Below are 21,874 nucleotides of genomic sequence, written 5' to 3'. Positions count from 1 at the left end.
TCATCAGGCATTTAATAGCAGTGTTAACAATGCTTTATTTGGAAATGAATTCATTCTGACAGTGTCCCCGCCAGCAAGTCAGGGCCCGGCCAACCTGTCCTGCCAGCTCCGGGATGGTGTCTCATTTCTGTGACATCGAGGAGAGATGTGCTCGCCAACAGGAGACACACCTGGACCAGGCACAGATCTGACTCGATCGAGGTTACGGCCGATGGTCCTCCGCTTAGGGGGAGCCCATGAAATTTTAACGACATCCTGAGGTTTGCCAAACGCATCCTTTTAAGTGGAGAGCGAGAAGTGCCCTGCGCAGACTGGGCATATCCAGCGTAGCTGAGCAGCAGGGGCTACGGTGAGCTACGTGTGCCTCCACAATGAGCTTCCCCGGGGTGGGAATCAGCCTGCACCTGCCACCTCTGTCTCCCCTCACAGCTGTGTGGGAACCCCTAGGTCCCGGCCCTTCAAGGCAGGTGTGCCCACAAGGGTCTCCCAAACTCGGGATCCTAGGCACCCCCCGCTGGGTCCCTCCCTCCAGTTTCGATCCATTGGAAGTCCCTCCCCAAGGCAGAGGCACCCTCGTCCCAAGAACCAAAGCCCCTCTAGAAGGGGCCGTCTTGGGTCTACATGCCCCTCGGAAGTGCTTTTGGGAGGTCATTTGCACATAACGAGAACACAGAGAAACTCTATGATTTCAGACACCACTAATGAGGGGAGTGCAAGCAGCGGTCTGGGCAGCACAAGTTGACATTTGCTTTCTCCATAGACAGTGCAAATGAACAAGCAGATGAGCTCAGGGGACCTTTCAAACGCCGGGAGCAGGTCCTGGCCAGCCAGTGGCATTGCCATGCACATTGGGAGCACCGATTACCAGTTTCTCTTTCCTTGCCAGTAGTAGAGGCCCCCAAGGGGCAGCCAGGGGCACCATGTGCGGCCTCCCACGAGATCTGGAGGCCCCAGAGTGGTCCTGGGAGGAGGGCGTTCACGGAGCAGGCTAAGTGTCCTGGGGGAGGCTCCCTGGGTCACACAGTGGAGATGTGCAGAGACTGCCAGGCCCCAATACCACAGGGGCTCCTCCATGATGTGTGCAGAGAAGGGACACGAGCCTTCGTGTCCAGCACCACCAGGCAGGTCCCGGGCTCCCTTCTCTGCTTTGCCAAATCCCACCCTGTCTGGGAGATGAGGAGGACAAAGGGGCCCTTCTCCCTTATAAATTGTGGGGTCCAGGGGTCAACAGGGAGGCGGCGGGAAGTGGAGCACAGTGTTGTTGGAAGGTATCCTCGAGGGCTCACAGTGAGGCCAGACAGTGGGAGGAACCATGAAAGGTTATGGAGCAGGAGCCTAAGGAGGAAAGAGGCAGAGTGGGGAGGGATGGAGACAGGGGTGAGCCCAGGGTGGGGACATGGGTCAGGCCTATGTGCAGGGGCCCAGAGCAAAATGAAAATGCAGGGTTCCAGCCCAACAAAGTGGGAAAATGGGCCATTAGTGGGGCTGAAATCCAGAGTTTTGTTTGGTTTCCACACAATGTGTTTTGCTATTTAATGTCATTCTGAGAAAAATCCTAAATGTAAATTACTAGCATGAGTTTTGACCATTCTTCCTTCTTTCTTCTCCGATTGTTATATCCGAGCGTCTTACTCACATGTAAAACCACAGAAATGACCTGATTTGTGTTTCTCGGCTTGCTCCTGAGCAATGCCTCCACCTCGTACTTGGGCAGAGACAAGGCAAGCCAGACCCAGGAAGGCTCCGAGGAGGAAGAGGGTCCCCCAGGCAGGAGCCGCCCCCAGGGGTACTCCTTCCAACCCTTGGAGGGGTACCTGGCAGGGCGTCACAGCTGCTGGGTCCCCCTCCTGCCACTGCCACTGAGGGATGCACCACAACCACACCAGGCGAGTCCAGGGGTGGTGCAGCCTGCACTCCAGGACACACCAGATGCCCCTCCAGGTGGCCCACCCAACTTGCCTGGGTGGGTGCTATGGCTCAGAGCATGCCACTTGAGACACGGAACACACACCCCGCTCAGAGCTCCAGGGCAGAGGGCGGTAGTGGTCACGGGGCCAGGTTGCGTGGGGGAAAGTCAGCGTGGGGGGACCCCGGTGGGGTGAGTGAAGAGAGAATCCTGGTCCCGTCAGTGTCCATATAGTGGGCTGGATGCTGGGAGGAGGGAGAAGGGAAGGGGGAGGATGGAGGGAGGGGAGGAGGGACAGAGAACACAGAGAGGAAGGAGGGGTGAACACCCACCTGCTCAGGCCTTCTCACCCAACCTGCCAGAGCTGGGATAGGCAGGAGCACTGGCCAGCAGGGCCGGGGACTGGATGGGCTCTGGCAGGTGCTCCCAGCTCTGGCTCCAGCCAGCGTCTCCTCCTCCCTGCGTCTCTGCTCCCTTTGGAGGCAAGAACATCACAGCGGCCGGCTCCAGCTCCGTGGATGTGCTCATGGCCACAGGCCACACCCCAGGCAGGACTGGCCCAGACCACAGGGTGTTAGCTTCCCAGCCTGGCCCCACTGCACCCCTGGGAAGGCTGTTTCTCAGGGATGCAGGACACGTGCCTGTCTGGACCTCTGGGCGCCAGGTTCTGGCCCTGGTGTTGCCCCTCTCCTGCCACCCTGCCCCAGGTCTGTGGCCTGTCCTGCCCAAGGGTGACCCTGGTGCTCTGTTTGACTCTGGCGGGAGCGTAACCAAGCCTGGGTCAGTTCCTGGCCCTGGGCTCCTCCTCATTCCTAGGAACCCCTCAGCCTGCAGACCCCAGCCCATCCCGAGCAGCAGAGACAGACCCTCTTGTGCCTCTTGTAGGGAAGGCCGGGGCTGGGGACCGCTGCACACTGAGGCGGCCTTTTCACCCACGGGCTCCCTGGGGACAAGGCCTGGCTGACTGAGCTCCGCTGATGCAGGGCCCTGCGGACCCAGACACCCCACGCCCCCCACCCCACCCTCCCCTGAGACATCTGCCCGCACAGACCTGCTTCTGTCTCTACCGCTCCGTATCACCCGTACCGAGCAGCGTATCTCTCTGTATCTTTCTGGCTACAAAACAAATGCCCTGCGAGCAGGACTGCAGCTCTCCCACCCTGGTCTCCCCAGCATCCTGCAGGTGCTGGCGCCCAGGACACATGCCCGCTAGTGGCAAGAGGGGGCAGGACGGAGGGACCTGAGTTGGGCAGCTCCTGGAGAAACCCAGGACGGTGAGCAGCATCGCCCACCAGTCAGGCAGGCATCTACCTGGGGCCACCTTGTCTCTGCCAGGTGTGGCCGAGCTGAGAGGACACCAGCCCTGTCTGACCGCAGAACCGCTTCCCTGGGAGCAGCTGGCCCCCCGCTGTCCCCAGTCCTCTCCTTTCAATAAGTCTTTCAGCCCATGTTGTGTAAATAAAATTATTCTTCCAAAAAAAAAAAATCATTAGCAAGGCCCGACATTAATTCCCCTGCAATCTGTGTAATTAACTGCATGTAACACCGGGCATTACAGGGTCCGTGTGCTAATCACCACTCCTCAGCTCCTGGCACCTAATTAAATCCTCTTCCTGTTTATCCACTTCCAGGAGCCTCAGCAAAGACACAAGCCGCCAGGAAAGCTGTGGTCGTAAATCATCTCCCCCCCGATTTTCAGAGGGCACAGTGCCACTGTGTATCTTTGCATCTGATTCCCATCACAGAGTCCCCGCCCCACGCAGTCCTGTCCTCCTGTGACTGTGACTCCTGGCTGCCACCACCAGTGTCCTTCTAACGGGTTGGGGGGGGGAGCAGAGGGAGACGTGACACCAGAGAGGAGAAGCCACGAGAGGATGGAGCAGAGAGAGGCCAGGGAGTGCGGGGTTGCAGCCCCCAGTCAAGGGACACCCCAAGCCACCAGCAGCTGCAGGGGACAAGGAGGGACCCTTCCCTGGAGCCTCCAGCGGAGCACAGTCCCAGTGACGCCTTGAGTTCCGACTGGTGGCCTCACAACAGGGAGAATAAATCTCCAATTCCTAGTGTGCCAAGCTTACTGTGGCCCCAGGAAACCAACCCATCCCCTGAATCAGAATCTGAGTGTTAACAAGACCCCCGGGTCCCAGGGTGCGGGCGAGGGTTGTCTGGTGCCCGGGCACCTCCAGGCAGAGCAGGATGCAGGCCTCAGTTCTGTGCTGACAGCAATAGCAGCTGACACCAGGACCTTGCACTCACCGTGTGTCTCCCCCTTCCCCATATGACCCTCCTCATCCTCACCATTTAATCCCGTATAATACCCCAGACTGGGAAACTGAGGCTGGAAGTAACATACCTGGGCCAGGAGCACACAACTGGCACGTGGCTGAGGTGGGACTTGAACCGGGACTCTGGCTTTAGGATCTGTGCACGTGCCAGGCCCTTGTGCACAGGGCATGGGGGTGGGGGAAGGGGGGGTCACAAGGCCACCCGTCTCGGCGTCGGCACTGTTGGTTCGGCTTCTGGGAGCTGGGACGGGGAAGCCGAAATCAGGCAGCCGTGCTGGGCTTATGAGGAGTGATGCAAGCTCATTCTGAGCACCAGGTGCCTAAGGTGGGGCCCACGGAAACGAGCCACTCGCCCCCCTGGCCTGTTGTCAGAGGCTGAGATCAGGTAAGGCAGGCCCCTGCCAGGGTCTCCTGACCCCTACTCCCTCTGGCCATCCCGAGCCACTGCCCAGATACCGTTCCCACCGGGGCCCAGGATGGCTCTACTCCCCCGCCACAGGTCAGCTGCCCGGCCACTGTCCATGAGTCAGAGGCGGGTGTGCAGGAGGGTCGGCAGGGGCGCCCGAGGATGAGCCCCTGGGGGGCAGGAGGCAGGATCGGGCAGAGAATGGAGCAGGCAGCATAATCTGCTCAAGGCACAATCTCGACCCAGGCAGCAGCTCACCCTGCAAGGGCTCAGAGCCATCCTAGGCCCGGGTGAGGGGCCCAGACTGTCCGCACCCCACGTCCACCAGGCTGGATGCTGGCTGCCCTCAGAAGAAGGCAGGTACTGGGCCAGGCTGTTCTCTTTAGCCAAGGGCGAGTCTGCAGAGGGACCCCCGAGGGCCGCTGTTGAGTACCGGCACTGCAGCAACAGGGGGACCCCAGGCGGCATGGCTCAGCATCTGCCAGCACCCGCAAGCACCCACCATTGCCCACCAGCGCCCACCTCCCACCTTCATCCAGGTACCCTCCCAGGAGATGCACGGCCTACCACTACGGTGACCCCCATTCCCAGTCAGCACAGAGGTCCTGGGTCCCCAGAATGGGAGCCGGGCAGAGCTCGAGGGACAGAGCTGCCACTCCGCCCAGCCTCGGGGGGGCGGGGGGTCAGCCGTCCTCATCGCCACCGGCCTCTCGCCTCCACGCGTACAATGAAACCGGGCGTCCTGCCAGGCCTGTCTCCGGCAATTTCCGCGCGTTAATAATGCTCCCATTAGCCCCATGCAGCAAATCTGTCACAAGCAGCCCCCTTCTGGGCCGTATTTTTTACTTTTAATTATGATCAGATGTGGAATATTGAGTACTTTGATGCATTTTAGGCGCCTTCAGAGAGTTCTTTTTAATAATGCAATTGTAAGGCTCTGAAGCCTCATAACCTGGGTCATTACTGAAATGTGCATCCAGTGGTGTCAAAGTTGGATGCTCCCCCCACAACAGGGGAGTTGGTGGGTGAAGTCAGAGGCTGGAGATGACCTGGGGAGTCACCCTGGAGGCCTGGAGCATCTCAGGGCCCGGAATACACCCTCCCGCCTGCCAGCGTGGGTGACAGCAGCGAGCTCTCGATGGTCTGCACCAGGACATCAAGTCACCTGCTGCCAGTTCTCCGATTCACGGCACACGGACCTGTGCTTACCTCCATCAGAGCAGGACAGCTGGGGGTTAAGGGAGGCTCTGGGTCAGGTAGGTCAGGGAGGGGATTCAGCGCCATAAACCCTGAAATCCACTTGCAGCCACACCTGCTGGCAGCCAGTTAGCTCCCCTCCTTGGGAGCCGGGAGGGGGAGCCTCGCTGTGACTGGGCAGCAGGCACAGTCCACCTTAGGGTCAGGACGGTCAGTCTGGGATCTCAGCCTGGGTTTTTCTAGCTCAGGGAAAGATTGGAGGCACCTAGAGGAAGAAGCTGAGGGGGCCTCTAACTCCCCAAGCCTCCTTCCACCAGTCGCTGGTTTAGGAGGCTCTGGAGGACCGGACCACAGCCCACAGCACTGGAGCTGGTCTCAGGGTCTCCCCCTCCCCACCCTCTGTTCGTCATCCCCTCACCCTCCACCACCCCTCTGCCAGCGATGTGATCCGGACCTCATCCCCGAGGGGCCATGAGTACCTGCCCACTCTACCTCCTTTGCTGTTAAACGGGCACCGGGTCAGACAGGACATTATGTGGGGTCCTGTGCCCGTGGGCCACCAACTCCAACATCCTCAGACAGCGATGCTGGCAGGGCCTTGTAGGTGGATGAGGTGACCCCAGGCCTGGAACAGGGCTCTGTTGCTATTGAGAAAGGAACTCCATCCCTTCCCTGTGACTCTCCGGGCCCGACCGCAGGTGACCACAGGGGCTGGACCAGGGACCACCACACCAGGTGATAGGCCAGACACCACGGTTTCAGAGGGGGCTGCGGGCCAGGACTCTGCCGGCCAGCAAGGCCTGTTCCTGCACATTCCTGCCTCTGCCCACCTCCCCTCAGGACGCTCCTCAGTGGGCCTCGGGCATGGGTCCTCCCAGGCCCCTGTGCCCAGATCTCCTCTGGGGGCCTGGAGGACACTGCCATCCACTGAGACTTGAGGCCTTCCCACCTCCCAGTTCTCCCCCCAAGGCCCGGCTTGAGCTTCCCTGGGTGCACCTGTCCACTAGGTGCTTTCTCTGGTTCAGCCCCTCCTTATACCCTGGCCAGGAGCCAGTAAGCTCGGGGCCACTTCCCTCCTTCTGGCTCCTCTCTCTGAACTCGTGACCCCGCAGCTCAGCTGAGCTCCCAAGAGTCAACTCGAGCCCTGTGGCCAGTCAGCCTCCCAGGGAGCAGGTGTCACCCCAGGGCTCCTCCCCACCTTTATTGCAGGCTGGTTGGACATTCAGGGGTGGCGGCAGCTAAATATTTCCAGGGCCCATGGGTAGCCTCCCTCTCCACCATGGCGGCCACTGGTCCTCGCGTTCCCTGTGCTAATGCTGGAATGGCTGATGACCGAAGCTGCATGACATCCCCCAGCTGAGTCACATTGTCTTCCTGGATACTGAGGCTCCTCTGCTGGCTTCAACCTGTGACCGCGGGGCCACTGCCAAATCTTCTCCCCACATGCCCGTACCCCAGACTTCCTAGGACCCAGTCGTACTGGACAGGCTTCTCCAGAGAAACAGAACCAATAGGACAGGTGGAGAGATGGATGACAGAGAGACAGATGATTGATAGATTGATAGATAAGGATTGGCCCGTGAGGTTATGGAGGCCGAGAAGTCCCACGAGCCTCAGAGAGCCAGTGGCATAAGTTCCAACCTGAGCGCAGGACCAGACCCATGTCCCGGCTCAGTCAGATCGAGAGCAAGTTCTCCCTTACCCCACCTTCTGTTCTAGCCAGGTCTTCAACTGATTGGACGAGGCCCACCTGCACTGGGGAGGGTGATCCACTCAGTCTATGTATTCGAATTAGTTAATCCCATCCCGAAACCCCTCACAGACACACCTAGCATGGTGTTTAACCAAATACCTGGGTGCCAGCTGGCCCGCCAGGCTGACACATCATCCCCACCCCCCAGTCTTTTCCCTCAGGCCACAGGCAAACCAGCCAGGCCATTTGCCGCTGTCTGTAAGCCTCTTTGGGCCACTTGTCTTCCTACACAGAGGATGAGCAGATGCAGTGCCCAATTCCACTCATGGAGGATCTTCCCTCACTCCTGCCTTTCGAAGCCCTCCTCTGGGTGAGCCACAGGGCGGCTCACCTGTGGGTGCCTCTCCCCATGAGTCTTAGGGCCTGGCCCAGGCCACGAGAGCAGGATGCCCGCAGGCCGGGTGGAGCTCGGGGCTTCCGAGGACCTTGCCTCTGAAGTCCCACAACCTGGCCTCCTCTGCCTTCTGGTGGCCAAGCAAGTCAGGGGGACCAACCCAGATTCCCAGGGGCTAGGGATTTGACACCACCTATGAATGGGAAGAGAGCAAAGAACTGGCAGCACAAGTAACTGACCCAAGCTACTTGGCCAGGTCGGGGGCCCCCCAACCCCATCGTGGCCCCCAGTGAGCCAGAAGGACCCCCAGGCCCTGGGGCTGCAGCCTGTGCCCCCTGGTCCTGGCTCCCCTGGGTCTCCGCACCAGACTGTGTGCCTCTGCAGGTCTGCAGAGCGGCCAATCTAGGATGGAGGGCATCCCTGGGGGCTCCCCGTGTGGCTGTATGTACATATCTGGGTCTGGGATCCCCACGCCCACCGCCCTGCCACAGTCACCTGAGGGCAGCGGCCCTGGTGTTCACCTTCGGTTCCACGTAGGACAGGAGGGTGTGCAGCCTCCACTCCTGCATAGGATCTCCATCTCCTGTTCGGCCCCTCCACCTCCTCCCCACCCGCAGCCGGCCCCCTGAATGGGCACATGTGCCTACCAGGGCAGGAGTTAGGCCCTAATAGCTCTAAACTACAGCCTCAATTTATGGCTCTTTCCTTGCAAAAAAAAAAATCTGGTGGGTTCCCTGAAGACCCTTAACTTCCCTTCTGCAGATTCATTTGTCATCCGGCTACTGAGCACAGCACAGGGTGGCCGTCTTCTTCCCCACCCGGGGCTGGCCGGGAAGCCTGCTGGAGCTCAGCCCCAGCCGCCCTGCGGCCCCGGCACACGGACTCTCCTCTGCTCACAAACACCCTGTGTGCCCGACAGCTAGTCCCACTCAGGCAAACAGCGCCAAAGGCAGAGTCTGAGCGGCCAGCGTCCCCAGTTAATCTCCTGACCCCAGGGCTTTTGCAGCCATGCCAGCCCTTTGCTGCTCCTGAAATACTCACCTGTTTCCCTGCGTGGCGACTACAGTGTGACCCTTGCTGTCTCCTGAACACAGCCTCCACTGCGGCCCCCAGGAGTCCTACCCACTCTTGAGTGAGGCTCTCTCCAAGGCTGGCTAGTGCCATGACCCCATTCCTGGCTGGATGTGACCTCTCCACATGCACCTGGACATGGGAACCATCGCCTGAGCATTCATCTGAAACCCCTGTGTAACAGGTTCCAAGTGATCCACACATCCTCGAGCCAGGGGCCTACACCTGCCACCCTCCCACACCTCCGACCCTGTAAGAGGACATCAGGAGCCTGCCAAGGGTTAGGAGAATAGGATGGGCATGTCCCTGCAGGAAACATCACCATGTGCTGTGTCCTGCACCCCCCACCTTAGGCAGGGAGGTAGGTGCTCCTCCTGTCACTGTGAGTCAAGCTGGGGGACCCCCGGGCTGGGCACCCACACGCGAGCTATCCCAGGCCAGGGGCTGTGTCTGGAGCACCCCTGTGACAGAGAGCAAAGAGTCCTCACTGCTTGTGGCAGGACCGCATGGCCCTGTTTGGGGGCAAGGACTCAAATGGGCTTCTCCAGGAGGGGAGCTGGGCTTGGGTCATCTTGAAAGAGGCCCTTCCCATGAGGACCACTTGGAGTGGCCAGGTGACCTCAGGAGGGGGCTTCCCCATGTCAAGGAGAGATCCCCCACAGGTGAGAGACCCTCAGAGGTGGTCTCTCTAGCACCCACACGAGGGCCCCCGGCAACAGGTACACCCATCCAGGGCACCTTTCTGCCCCTTGCCTCTCTCTGGAGCTGGGTGCCGGGGAGACCAGGCAGGGCTTGGAGAATCAGCTGACAGCCCCCTGGAAGCAACTGCACCCCGCCCAGAGGGACCTCAGCCCAAAAAGCAAGGACTTGATGTCGGATGAGTGTCTGGAGGTGTGTGACTATGGGGCCAGACAACGCGAGAGACGTCAGGGCAAGGAGAGGAGTATCTGAGGGAGTAGGTTGGCCTGGAAAGAGTGGGAAGGCACAAGAGGCCCACCTCCCCTGTCCGGCTCTTCCAATAAGACCATCACGAGCCCAGGCATCCACCCCGGGGACAATGGATAAGCACAATGTGGCAGATCTGTATGGTGGAATGTGACGGAGCCTCTAAAAGGAAGGCCATCCCGGTACAGCATGGAAGGACCGGAGGACGTCATGCTCAATGAAGGAAGCCAGTCTCCAGAGGACAGATCCTGCAGGATTCCATTTATAGGAGTTATCCAAAGGAGTGGGATCCGCAGACGCAGGAGCAGGAGGGTGGGGGTGGGGCTGGGGGTGGCGGGGGCCTCGTGTCACGGGGACAGGGTTACACAACCATGTGAACGGGCCCAATGCCACAGAACTACACACTTAAAAATAGCTGGAGTGGTGTACTTCGTGTTATCTGCATTCTTCCACAATTTAAGAAATTATATAAACCCATTACACATGTACTTATTTTTGTCAAAACTTCCCTGGAAGCGTGTGTGCCGAATGAGGGCACGCTTATTTCTGGCCCGGTGCTGACGGCCGGCCACTATCACTTCTCCAACTCAATTGCCTGTTTCTTGGTTTTCCACATGAGCACACGTTCTCTAAGCTGGAAACGGACAAAGGCGCATGAGCCCACCCCCACCCCCATGGAACGGGTGGGGTGCAGATGGACAGATGGTCTGGGGGGCTCAGACATGGACCCTGGGGTACTGAGTGCACCCAGGCCCGCAGGTGGGGGTCTGACCCATCCCGAGGGACCCACTGTGTGACCAAGCACTGGGAGGAGAAGCAGAAAGGAGGAGCCAAGAGCAGGGTCTCCGACCTCCCCCCACCCCAGCCCTCCACCCACCTGGGGCCTACCCTGAGCCCAGAAGGGCCTGCGAGCAGAGCTGGCCCCCAGTGGAGCCGCCCAGAGGGAGGCAGCACCTGCAAATCGCCCTCCACCTTTGGAGCAAGTGCTTCCTTAGGTCATCAATAAGTGATGAGTGGTTGCCATGGCAACAGCCCGCCCCTACTTCATATCCTGGAGGTTCAGGAGAGCTGGGGCTCTGGCGGTGCCACAGAGTGTGGGGCCTAGAGGGAAAGGGCCCAGCATCCCGCCTTTCCCTGGCCAGCCCCAGGGGCCTGTGAGCATGGTGGGGGATGGGGGGACACTGCCCGAGATGGGGGGCGCCGGGGGACAGAAGGGACCAGATTGATGCAAGAGGAGCAGAGAACAGGGTGGCTGGGGGCTGGATTCATCCCTGGGCCGGTGCCTGTTCTGCTGGGCGTCCAGAGCACCTGACCGCTCCAGCCTCAGTTTCCTTAGCAGCAGGATGGAGACAGGAACTGCAACCTGCCCTGTCAGGGTTTTGTGGAAATTGGAATGTGAGGGGCTGGGCCCCTGGCAGCACTCTGCTGACCTGAACCATGAGGACGGTGTCCATACACACTGTGCGTTTTGTACACGTGGATGCTCACCCTCGCTGTCGCCATATCACGGTCCTGGCTCCTTGGGCTGGGCCTGCGGTCCCACCCGGCACCGGCCCTCTTCCTGACAGTCGCCTCAGGGCTCCCTGCGGTTGGCTTCTTGGTGGCCAGCCCCCTCTGCACTGTGCTCCCAGATGGGCCTCCTCCCGCCTTCGTCTCTGATGGAGCCTCACTGGGTAGAGACTCCTGGCTATGAGCCTTCTGTCTTGCTTCCAAGCCGCTTCTGCTGTCCCTCCTGGTTCCCACGACAGATCCCTTCTCGTCCCCGTACTTCCCATGGACTACCTGTCAGACGTCCCTGTGTCCCAGGGCTGAGGAGGGCTCGTGATTTGCTTCGCTGGGGGCCTTCATGCTCCTGTGCCTGGGGCTCACCGAGCTCCCCGAATCTGTGAGGTCAAACGTGGACATTTGTGGGCTGTGATTTCTCCAAATGTGTCCTGCCCCCTCGCTCCCCTCTCCCCCCAGGACCCCGTGGAGTGTGTATTCTGCTACTTGACAAAAATCCCCTCAGGGGCTGCTCGTATTTCAGATGGCTCTTCATTTGTCCGGATCAATGCTACCGATACATCTTCAAGTTCACTAATCTTTTCTCCATGATGTTTCATTCCTCAGTGTGTTTTTCATCTCAGACACCGGACTTTGCAGGTTTTGTCTCTGGGAGTCTGATTCAGGCCTTTCATAGCTTCCATGACTCTACTTATGATGCTGCTGCTTCTCCTCTGGCTTTTCGGATGGCTGGAAAGCCATCCCGGCAGTGGATTTCACACCCACCCGCCAACTCTAACACTGGATGGGGAGGGGTTTTCATGATTGGGGTTCTCCTCCTTGGGGGTCACGTTTTCCTGCTTCCTGTGTGCCTGGTCATTTCCTGTTGAACCCCCAGCATCGTGTCGTTGACCTTTTTGGGTGCCGAATCCTTTTTATCCATATCCACAGTCTCGAGCTTTGTTTCAGGATGCATTTATTTTGAAACACTTTGAACCCTTTGGTCTTCCTTTTAAGCTTTCGTATGCAGGACCAGAACGATGCTCCATCAGGTCTAATTATTCCCGGCAACTGAGGCGAGACCCTTCTGAGCGCGTGCCTGGGGACTCAGGAACTGCGAGGCTTTCCGTCTGGCTGGTGGGAAGGCGCGCTCCTTCCCCGCTCCTCCCTGGGTCGGCTCCCAAGGCTGTTTGCTCCCATCCTTCAGGTGGTGGACTTCTCCTCGGCCCCAGGAGCTGCCGTCACTCACACACAGTGACTGGCACTCAGATGAAGGCCCCGAGACCCCGCAAACCTCCTCTGTGGACGTGCTCTCTCCTCCGGGGCTCTGCTTCATCTGCTCCAGCTACCCTGGTCTCCCTGGGCTTGCAGGGCCCCCTCCTCAACTCAAGGCTTTGGGCAGGCTCCTCCTGTGTCACGGCCTGAAAACTCCATCCAGGGTGTGAGTGGGCACCGTCAGGGGCTCCCCTGTTTGCTTCCACTCCCCAGAAATCACTGTCCTTTGTTGCCCAGCGTCCAGTGTCCTGAAAATTGTGCCTTCACACATGATGTCTGGCCCATCCTCACCTCTTGGTGCTCTTGAGAGGGTGAATGGCACAGGGTGAACCAGGGGACCGCTCCCATGTCTCTGAGGCCGCTCAGAGGAAGGAGCCGACTGCCAGGCAGGCTCAGAGCGAGGGAGTACACAGTCCCACCATGAAGACAGAGCCCCATGGTGGAGCTGAGCATCCATCCTATGCCCAGCACCTGCTAGACAGGGGCCAGGAGAAGGGTCTGATAGCCCCAAAGAGAAGGGAGGGGGGCATCTGCCCTGGTGCAGGGAGGAACCCCAGGTCCCCACAGTGATATTCTCATCACAGGCATCATCATGAGTAGCTTGCTGCTGTCCCAGCCAGCCCTTCTGTGTGTCATCCACCCAACCTCCACCCCTCCCGGGTCTGCGGGGTGGGGCCCCCGGCGGCTGTCTCTGGACACGGAGCCAGCCACATCCCCCTGGCTCTGCCTCTCCCTGAGTCCCAGGAGAGACACACCGAGCCACTGACCTCCAGCCAATGGGTCTCTCTAGTAAAATGTTACCGCCAGCCTGTAAAATGTTTAAACCCCATATTTCACTACTAAAATGTGAGGCAGGAGCCAGCACCTTCTGGAGATTTTTCTGGGTACACACAGGCATTTTATAGATCAAAGCCTAGAATAAAATAAATATGACCATCGAGCCATGAGGAGCAGGAGGTCCTGTCCGGGGAAGAGCTCCTGTGGAGCTGGGACCACAGAGGGAGCAGAGGCCGAGGGAGGGGCGGCCTGGAAGTCAGCCCCCTCCTCGTACAGACTTGGCTCTGAACCTCTAGGGCTCCAGGGCTCTGACCCAACCTGGCTCCTGGGTCATCCTCAGTGCCTCCCAACACACAGGACCAGTCCAGCTTCTGATTCCCTGATGAAAAGCCTGAGGTCCCAAGAGCCCCCATGACTTGCCCAAGGCCCCACTGCTCTCGGTGGCAGAGACGGGCTTGAATGTGTGTGAACTCAAACCCTGCTCCTGCCTCACATGTCTCAGCCCCTGTGTCAGCACAGCGGGGACCCCCAGCCTTGTGGGTGAGGCAGAGGAAAAGTTGGCCCCGGCCCCACCCTTCTTCCCACCTGTGGGTCCACTGAGCATCACCCTAATGGCCGTTGGTCCAAACCCTTTGTGTGTGGTTTCAGGAGCAGTGGGGCCCGTGCTGACTGCAGGATGGGTCCCGTGCTGCCCTTCTACCCCTGGAAGAGGCCCCAGAGGCCGTCCTGGGGAGTGTGAGCGAGGGCCGGGCAGGTCCGGGAGGCAGGCAGCCATGCGTCCCTGCACCCAGGGCCATGTCTTGCTCTTGCATGCTGAACTCCTTCATAATTGTGAACAAAGGGCCCTGCTTTCCTTCTGCCTTGGACCCCCGTCCCGGCACCCAGCAAGGAAGGATATCCTTCCCAAGCCCCTGCACCACCCAGCAGCAAGCCAGGGCCTCTGGGAAGGTTTCGGCCTTCTTCCCAGCCACGAGGGCAGGCTCAGAAAAGGTGAGAGATGGGAGTGTTGAGAGGTGACCCATGCAGGGTCACAGAGTGGTCAGGGAGCAATGGGTGGTGCTTTAGGCAGGGGCTGGGGAAGAGGAGGCAGACTGCCTAACCCCTGGCGGGCAGCCGTGAAGGTGGAAACGGGGTGGCCGGCCCACAGCTCTGGCATGGCCACTAGTGGAGGGCAGGGACTGTGGCAGAGCTGAGTTCAAATCCTGCTGAGGCCACTTGCCAGCAGGGGGGCCTTAGCAGGAGACCTCCCCTCTGGCCTGGGGGCTTGGGGGGCACAGGGCCCCACTCAGGGGTTGAATGCACACAGTGCTGGGCCCAGCTTGGGGGGCCCCAATCCTGAGCTCCTTCCAAGTGTTGGTGCCCGCCAGACACCAACTCCCACCAAGGAAAGCCCTCCCCAGACCAAGCAGAGCACCCCCTGCAGACGTGGCTCAGGCCCGTGTCTCCCTTCCCAAGCGAGCAGCCCTTCCCGGAGGCCCTGGGCCTGGCCGAGGTTTTCCCTCTGCTGTACACTCGCTGTGAGACCCAGGCAGCCCGTCTCGGCTAGAGTCACGCTCAAAGACTCACAGTCCAACAGCCAAAATTAATTAAGAGAAGAAATTCTGACTTTTATTTATACTTAGAAAAGATTGAACTGACCCAAATCAGTTTTCTGCCACAACTCCAGAGCCCGGTGCCCCAAACCCATCCCCTCTCAGAGTCCAGCCCCACCCCCACACCGACCCCTGGCACCTCGACCGCGCTGCCTCCATGTCTGGTTGCTGCTCTGCCCACCTCTGTCCCTCTGCGCGTAAGGACATGGGGCATCTGAGACAGGCGCCCGACCTGTGTCCTGCCCTCATCTCCTTCCTCCCATGCTCCCCACCCAGGATCCAGGCCATGATCCCAGAGCAGCCCTCCTGTGCAAACCCTGTGTCCTCTCGGGAGGGAAGACGGGAGGCAGAATGAGGCAATCTGGTCTCCACTGCGGTGGACAACCCCAATGCTCGGTGTCCCCCAAAGTCCGCTGGCCCTGCCCTATCTCCACTGGACAGCCCTGAGGGATGGGACGGCAGCTCAGAAGGGGATATCACATCACCAGGACCAGAAGGGGCCCCTGGTCTCCACGACCTGCAGCCCAGCCTCCCCCTGGCTCCTTCTCAGCTGGGGCCTGCCTTATACTTCTCTCTGCCCCCTCCACACCCCTCCAGGCTCCTCAGAGGAGCCTGAGGTGTTGAGATGCCCCTGAGGCCTGGTGGACCCCAGCCCAGCAGACCAGCCTGCCTGCTGCCCGCCCACTGTGGCAGTGGCCCTTATCCGGGGACCGGGCCGTGAGGCGGGAGGCTCATCACGCTCCCCAGGGAGGGCCTTTCTGCTGTGTGTCCTTTTTAATGAGGCTCTGGGTCTGAGCCTCTGATCACCACCTTCAGTGATCCCTGGGCAGTCGGCTGCCCCCCTCCACAGCCTCCCACCTGTGCAGACAGGGCAGGGGCATCCCAGAGCAGAGGTGACCTGGCAAGAGAGGGAAAAGGCGAGGCCCTGCCCCCTGGACTCAGGAACCTCCACATGCAGGATACCGTGCACGACACCCTGGCACCTCCCCTGGCCTCCCCGGCTCAGCAGAGGCTCTGTTCTCCAGACACCCCGACCCTGTATCCAGAGCTCCCTGCCCCACCACCTGCTAGCCCTCAGGCCCGACCACTGAGGGGCCCCCCTGCAGCTCGAGCTGAGTGTTCCCATATCCGCCACGGCCTGCGAGCTCCAGGAAGGCAGCCGGGGCTCTGTGGTATTCACCGCCATAGACCAGCAGTTTTCAACGGGGACCCTGCTCACCACCAGGGACACTCGGCCATGTCCTGGCATCTAGGGATGCTGCTCACCCCCCTACAATACACAGGAACCACGACCAGGAAGGACCAGCCCCCAAGAGCAACAGAGCCGAGGGGGAGAAATCTGCTAGAGCCTGGCCACCCGGGACCAAGTACACAGCAGGAGCTCAAGTGGTGAATGACTGAGCCGACCCTCACTGAGTGCTGAGTGATGGCCTCCTGCTACGGGCAGGGTCCCTGTGACCACACACACACACACACACACACACACACACGTGTGAGAAGCTCACCAGAGGGTAGGGCTCATCGCTCCTACCCCAGGCCACCCTCCCGCCGAAGCTCTGTGCCCCTCGCCCTCCCCCAAGCCCCACCCCCAGCCCGGGCTGCACAGATCACACATCCCGTGGAGAAGAAGCCTCCGGCCTGTCCCTGGGGACTCTGTGCTGGCCGCAAGCCGCCAACCTCCTAGATCCTCAGTTTCCACTTGCATCAGGCCGCCGCAGTCACTGCCTTGCCCTCTCCCCGGACTGTCACAAAAGCGAACCTCCTAAACTGTGAAGTGCGGTGCCCCCGGGAAGAGCAGCCCGCTGGTGCCGCTGGGCTCTGCAGGCCCAGCCCCGTCCCAACCGGGAAGAGAGACCCCCTCCCTGCTCCGTGGGGTGGGATCCAGGGCCCACGTGAGCAGCTGGCGACTGTGCCAGGAGGCAGGCAGCCCACGGGCTCCAGCGCACTCACCCGGGAGAGGAAAGAGGCAGATGGCTTGTGGGCAGGCTGGTGGCGCCACCCGTGAGGGCGGGCGACACAGACGTCTCCTTGCTGCCTCCTCCACACATACTGGGAGACGCCGTGGGGAGAACCGGCGTGGCCCGGGAGACGGGCCTCCAGGATCTCCGCGCAGCTGTCTGTCCTCCGGGAAGCCCTCCGGTTCGTGGGCATGGCTCCTCACTCCGCCAGGCCCCTCCCCGACCCCTCCGGGTGCAGCCACTTGGCTCGCTGTCCACACCAGCCTCTGTCTCTGTGAGGGCAGGTCCCTGGCTGTCCCCCCGGGGTCCCTCCCTCCCTGCTCACGGCCCTGAAGTGGCATCGTGACTGGCCCAAGGGAAACATTTATAGAACGAGGGGACAGAGGGACAGATGGATGGATGGGGGCGACGGAGGAGGGAGCGGTGGGCGGGCGAGTGGGTGGGTGCAGGGCCGGATGAGCACATGGATGATGGATAGTGGGCAGACCAGCCGACAGACAGAAGTGTGGACAGAAGGATGGATGGATGGGGGATCAACGGGCGGAAAGGTATATGGCTGCTTCGACTGGTGGCTGGAGACCACGGCACATCAGCCGAGGGATAATCCTAGGCCTGGAGCCAGGGCAAGAGGCCGGGGCCTGCACGCCCCGGGAGGCCGAGTGGGAGCCCGGAGTCACTAAGCCTGCGTGCGCGACCCCCAGGCCCCAGCAGCCCTGTCTTCATTAAGGTGTGATGAGGAAAAGGAGGCGAGAGCCACTCCCAGCCCTGGCACCGAAGCCTCCTGACCAAGCACCTCGCACCGGAAGCGACACCACACCCAGGGACCCGGGGTGAGCCCCTGCTCTGCACCCCGTCCTCCACTCCCCTTAAGTGCACGAGCAGAGGTGAAGCCCTGTCTGAGGCCTCTTCCAGCTCCCGGGGTAACGAGCTCCTGAGCTGCCCTACAGCTCCCCAAAGCCCATCCATTTCTAGAACTCTCTGAGCCCAGGACCAAGTGTCCAGAGGGTCAGCCCCACAGGAGCCTTCTGTGTAATAAAAGGCACAAGGGCCATTTCATGGGGGAAAAAATTGTGAGTTTGAGCCAGCTAAGGACTTCTTTGCTTGGTGACCCAATTTCTCAAGGTGGGGGTGGGGTGGAAGTTGTGTCAAGTTGGAACAAATTAAAATGCATTTGTCTTCCATTCGGAAGGAATCCAGCCCAGTGGGGAAGGCAGGCGCTGTCTTATTCTAGCTTGCCCGGTGCCAAGTCAGTTTTTAGGGAGCGACACACTTCTGGCTCAAGCACAGAGCAGGGACACGTGGGGCGGGGCCAGGGCCCATCCCAGCGGGGGCCCTCAGCCCCTCCCAGGAGCTCTGTCCCCACTCTGCCCACGGCCACGAGGGCTCACACTGTGGGATGGCCCTCCCCGCCTCCTAGAGGTGCCTCGTCCCCAGGACAGCCCAGCGAGTAGCTGGCACGTGGTCAGCACTCCTAGCTCGGGCCATGGCGGGAGCCGGTGCTGGCGGTGGGAGAGGTCACGGTGGCAGCGGCCACGCTGCTGAGCACTGAGGGTCAGGCACTGCCATAAGCCTCCACCCGGATCACTGTTCGGCCCTCACAACAAATGACATTCTCATAGCTTCACAGGTGGGGACACTGAGGCTCAGAGAGCTGACCGCGCTGGGAGCTTCTCCGTTCATTCGTTCAACAGATCTTTCTGTGGGCCTACAGACCTCGTCCAGGGTTGGGACTGGGGCTGGGAGCCAGAGACTGGGGGCTGAGGGCTGGGGGTTGGGGCCTGGGGGCTAGGGGCTGGAGGCTGGGAGTCCTGGGGGCTGGGGCTGGGGGCCGGGGGGGCCTGTGGGCTGGGGGACCTGGGGACTGGGGCTGAGGGCTGGGAGCTAGGGCCTGGGGGCTGGGGCTGGGGGCTGGGGCTGGGGGCTGGGCTGGGGCTGGGTAGAGCAGACGGCCCCACCCCCACCCCGTAGACTGCATCAGGGGCAGGGGGGCAGCCAGCACGGGGAGCGCATGCACAACTCTGTAATTACATGGAGGCCACAGGGAGAAATGCCAGGTACGGGCAAAGCAGATGGGCCTGGATCTAAGCCCATCCTGAGGCCGAGAAACTGCCCCCAGGAGAGTGACAGAGAGACAGCACGAGCCCCGGAGGCCGGAGAGGCCAGCAGGCACAGGGAGGGCCGAGGCACATGGACATGGTGCAGGCAGACACTGGGCGGCGACAGCCAGGATGGGGGCGACAGCCAGGATGGGGTCTCGGAGTGGCCTGTGGCCAGGGGAGCGCAGCGGCTGCTGCACCAGGAAGGGACCAGGTGTAGGGGGACGCAGACACCCTTGACCTAGACTAAGTGGCAGTGTGACCAGGGACAAGAGGACAGATGTGCTAGGGGCGCACCCTGGGGACAGGTTGGTGGTGGAGGGCGAGGACCCATCCCTGCCCACCCCCCAGGTGGTGGCCCCTCCCAAGTGCTCAGCTTGACAGCGTGCTGAGTGCTTCACCCGCCATCCACCTTGGGCCTTCTGCACCGTGGGGCCCTGAGCTGCCCCAGAGTCTGTGACCCCAGGCCCATCTCCTGGGTGCCCCCACATCCAGTGCCGGCTCCCGACCTGCCCCCGCACCTGCTTCCAGGAGGACCCCACTGTCTGTCTCACCCACAGACTCGCTCCGACCCACACCCTGGACCTCCTCTGCACCCTCATCCTCGGGTTTCCTTTGCTCCTGGAGGACTTTAGACTCGGCTTGGGAATGATGCCCCTGTGCCCCCTAGCCTCCTCCACCCCACCCACCACCAGCACTTCTCAGCCTGGACCACCTCCAGATGCCAGTCTCTGTGCCCCAGGTCAACCACCGCTAAACCTCGACCCTGCTCCCACTGCCTCCCCTGCCTGACACCCCGCATCCCCGGGGATCAGATGGCTCGGGGACCTGGTAGGATGTCCAGGAGTGGCCGCAAGTCTTCCCAGGAGAGCCCCAAACACAGATGCAGGGTCCCCAGGGCCCAGGAACTGGGGTTTCCACAAGCAGCAGGGCCGTGCCCCTGAGTGCTGGGGCTGAGGGATGCGGGGCAGAGGCAGAGCCCAGGGAGCACAGGCCCACGCACAGAGCACGGAGGCCGGTGGGGTCCCTGACTAAAGCCATGCAGAGGGCAGTGCCGAGGGGGCCGCCTGCCCCGGGCCCACCCCACTCCTGACCTGCGCCCATCATGGACCACCTTGGCTGCCCTGGCCCACCGCCCTCAGACCCCCATATCTGTGTAGACAAGCGCATACCTGCACATCCCGCTCAGGCCCCGAGAACCTGCTCAGGCTCCTCCCGCCCCTTCCCTGCGCCACCCAGCCTCCCAGCCTCCATGGGCGGGCTGTCAGCGCCCTCTCGTGGACAATGGCAGGCTCACCGGTCACCAGCCATCAGGGCAGCGGCCAGACCAGCACTCCCCAGTGCCCCATACAGGGGCTGGGGGCCCAGCTGCAGATTCTGGAGGCAGGAGGGCAGAGGTCTGAAGGGGACGCCTGGGGCAGAGGCAAGGTGGAGCAGCCTCACGGGTGGTGGAGGTTGGGAGTCCCCCACCCACAGCAGCCATGAATCTGGCATTTTAGGGCCCAGGGGCCCCAGAGTCATCATTCACATACTCATTCAAGCCATTTTACCAAGTACCCAGGGTGCCAGGGACTCCACCAGGGACCAGACTAGGTGGCCTTGCTCACAGAGCACCAGTTTGGGGGAGATAGATGTGTGTGTCACCCTGGCCCACACACTCCTAGAGCCCCATGGGAGCCCCAAGGAGGAATGTATCTCTTCCAGGTCAGGTCTGTGGGGCGGAGGACACACTGGCTGCGTGGGCTGCACAGATCAGGGGCAGGACAAGTGGTCCAGCATCACAGGAGTAAGCAGAGAGCAGTCTGCAAGTCACTCCGGGGGGCTTAAGGGTGGGGAGCTTCAGGGTTCTCAGCAGAAGTGGACAAGGCCAGACTGATGAGCTAGGGAGAGGATTCTGGCTACCAGGGGAGGGGACTGTCACAGCATCCACAGCTAGTGGGGCACAACCTGGGGCCATAGGTAGGCACAGTGGGCCTGGTGACTGGGCGAGTGTGGGATGAGGGGAGAGCAGAGGGGACCCCAGGTCAGGGCAGGAGCTGCAGGAGAGCTTTCTAGAGGAAGAAGGGGCCTGTAGGTGGGGCTGGGGCCATCAGGTGGCTCTGTGGTCTCAGGTGGCCTGGGGGAGGCACTCAGAGGTGCAGGGTGACTGCGTGGGGCCACCATAGCCTCACAACCCTACCCCTTGCCGTTGTCATTCTCTCTGACTTGATAGAGACCCCAGGGTGAGGGCCCTGCTCCACTGTCCGTGCCGGAGCCCCGGCACCTACCTCCACACACCCAGCAGGAAAGCAGAGGATGAGTCACGTATAGAAACCATGAAAGAAGCTGTGTTTGGCATGAGCCAGCCCACAGGAAGGTGCCTGGTGGAATGTGGGAGTGGGGTTCTGCTGGGACACCCTTGGGGAGGAGCCTGTGCACTGTTCCTGCGGGTCCACCAGCAGCGGTAGCAGAGACCCAGCACCCCCCCCGTAGGTGCATCCCACTGGACCCTGCTGCCCAGTTTCCCTGTGTTCCCAGTGGAGGAGTAGCAGGGCTCACTCACCTGGGAGGAGGAGATGGGGGCCTTCCTCCAGTCCCTGAGTAGGACCAGGAGTCACGCTGGGAAGCCGTGGGGGAAGCTGGGACCATGAGCAAGAAAGCCTGTGCTCCTGGGCAGCCATGGGGAAGGGAGCAGCCACGGGGAAGGGGAGCGGCCACAGGGAAGGGGAGCAACCATGGGGAAGGGGAACAGCCACGGGGAAGGGGAGCGGCCACGAGGAAGGGGAGTGGCCACGGGGAAGGGGAGTGGCCACGGGGAAAG

The 21,874-nt window shown here is 61.2% G+C and overlaps 1 long non-coding RNA gene across 2 annotated transcripts; it reads right to left on the bottom strand.

Annotated features, from left to right (window-relative positions):
* Positions 1 to 62: 62 nt before the first annotated feature.
* LOC144285738 (uncharacterized) lies at positions 63 to 20,272 on the bottom strand. Of its 2 annotated transcripts, none has more exons than XR_013353971.1 (3): positions 20,247 to 20,272; positions 2,239 to 2,380; positions 63 to 1,335 (listed from the first exon to the last, which is right to left on the bottom strand). It is a non-coding gene; the product is annotated as an uncharacterized LOC144285738 (long non-coding RNA). The 2 variants fall into 2 exon arrangements; XR_013353972.1 differs by lacking the exon at positions 20,247 to 20,272 and adding an exon at positions 16,971 to 18,735.
* Between the last annotated feature and the right edge of the window lie 1,602 nt (positions 20,273 to 21,874).

The sequence above is a fragment of the Canis aureus genome, chromosome 16 (assembly GCF_053574225.1).
Source record: "Canis aureus isolate CA01 chromosome 16, VMU_Caureus_v.1.0, whole genome shotgun sequence".
Lineage (NCBI taxonomy): Eukaryota > Metazoa > Chordata > Mammalia > Carnivora > Canidae > Canis > Canis aureus.
This window is presented reverse-complemented; position numbering and strand designations above follow the sequence as displayed.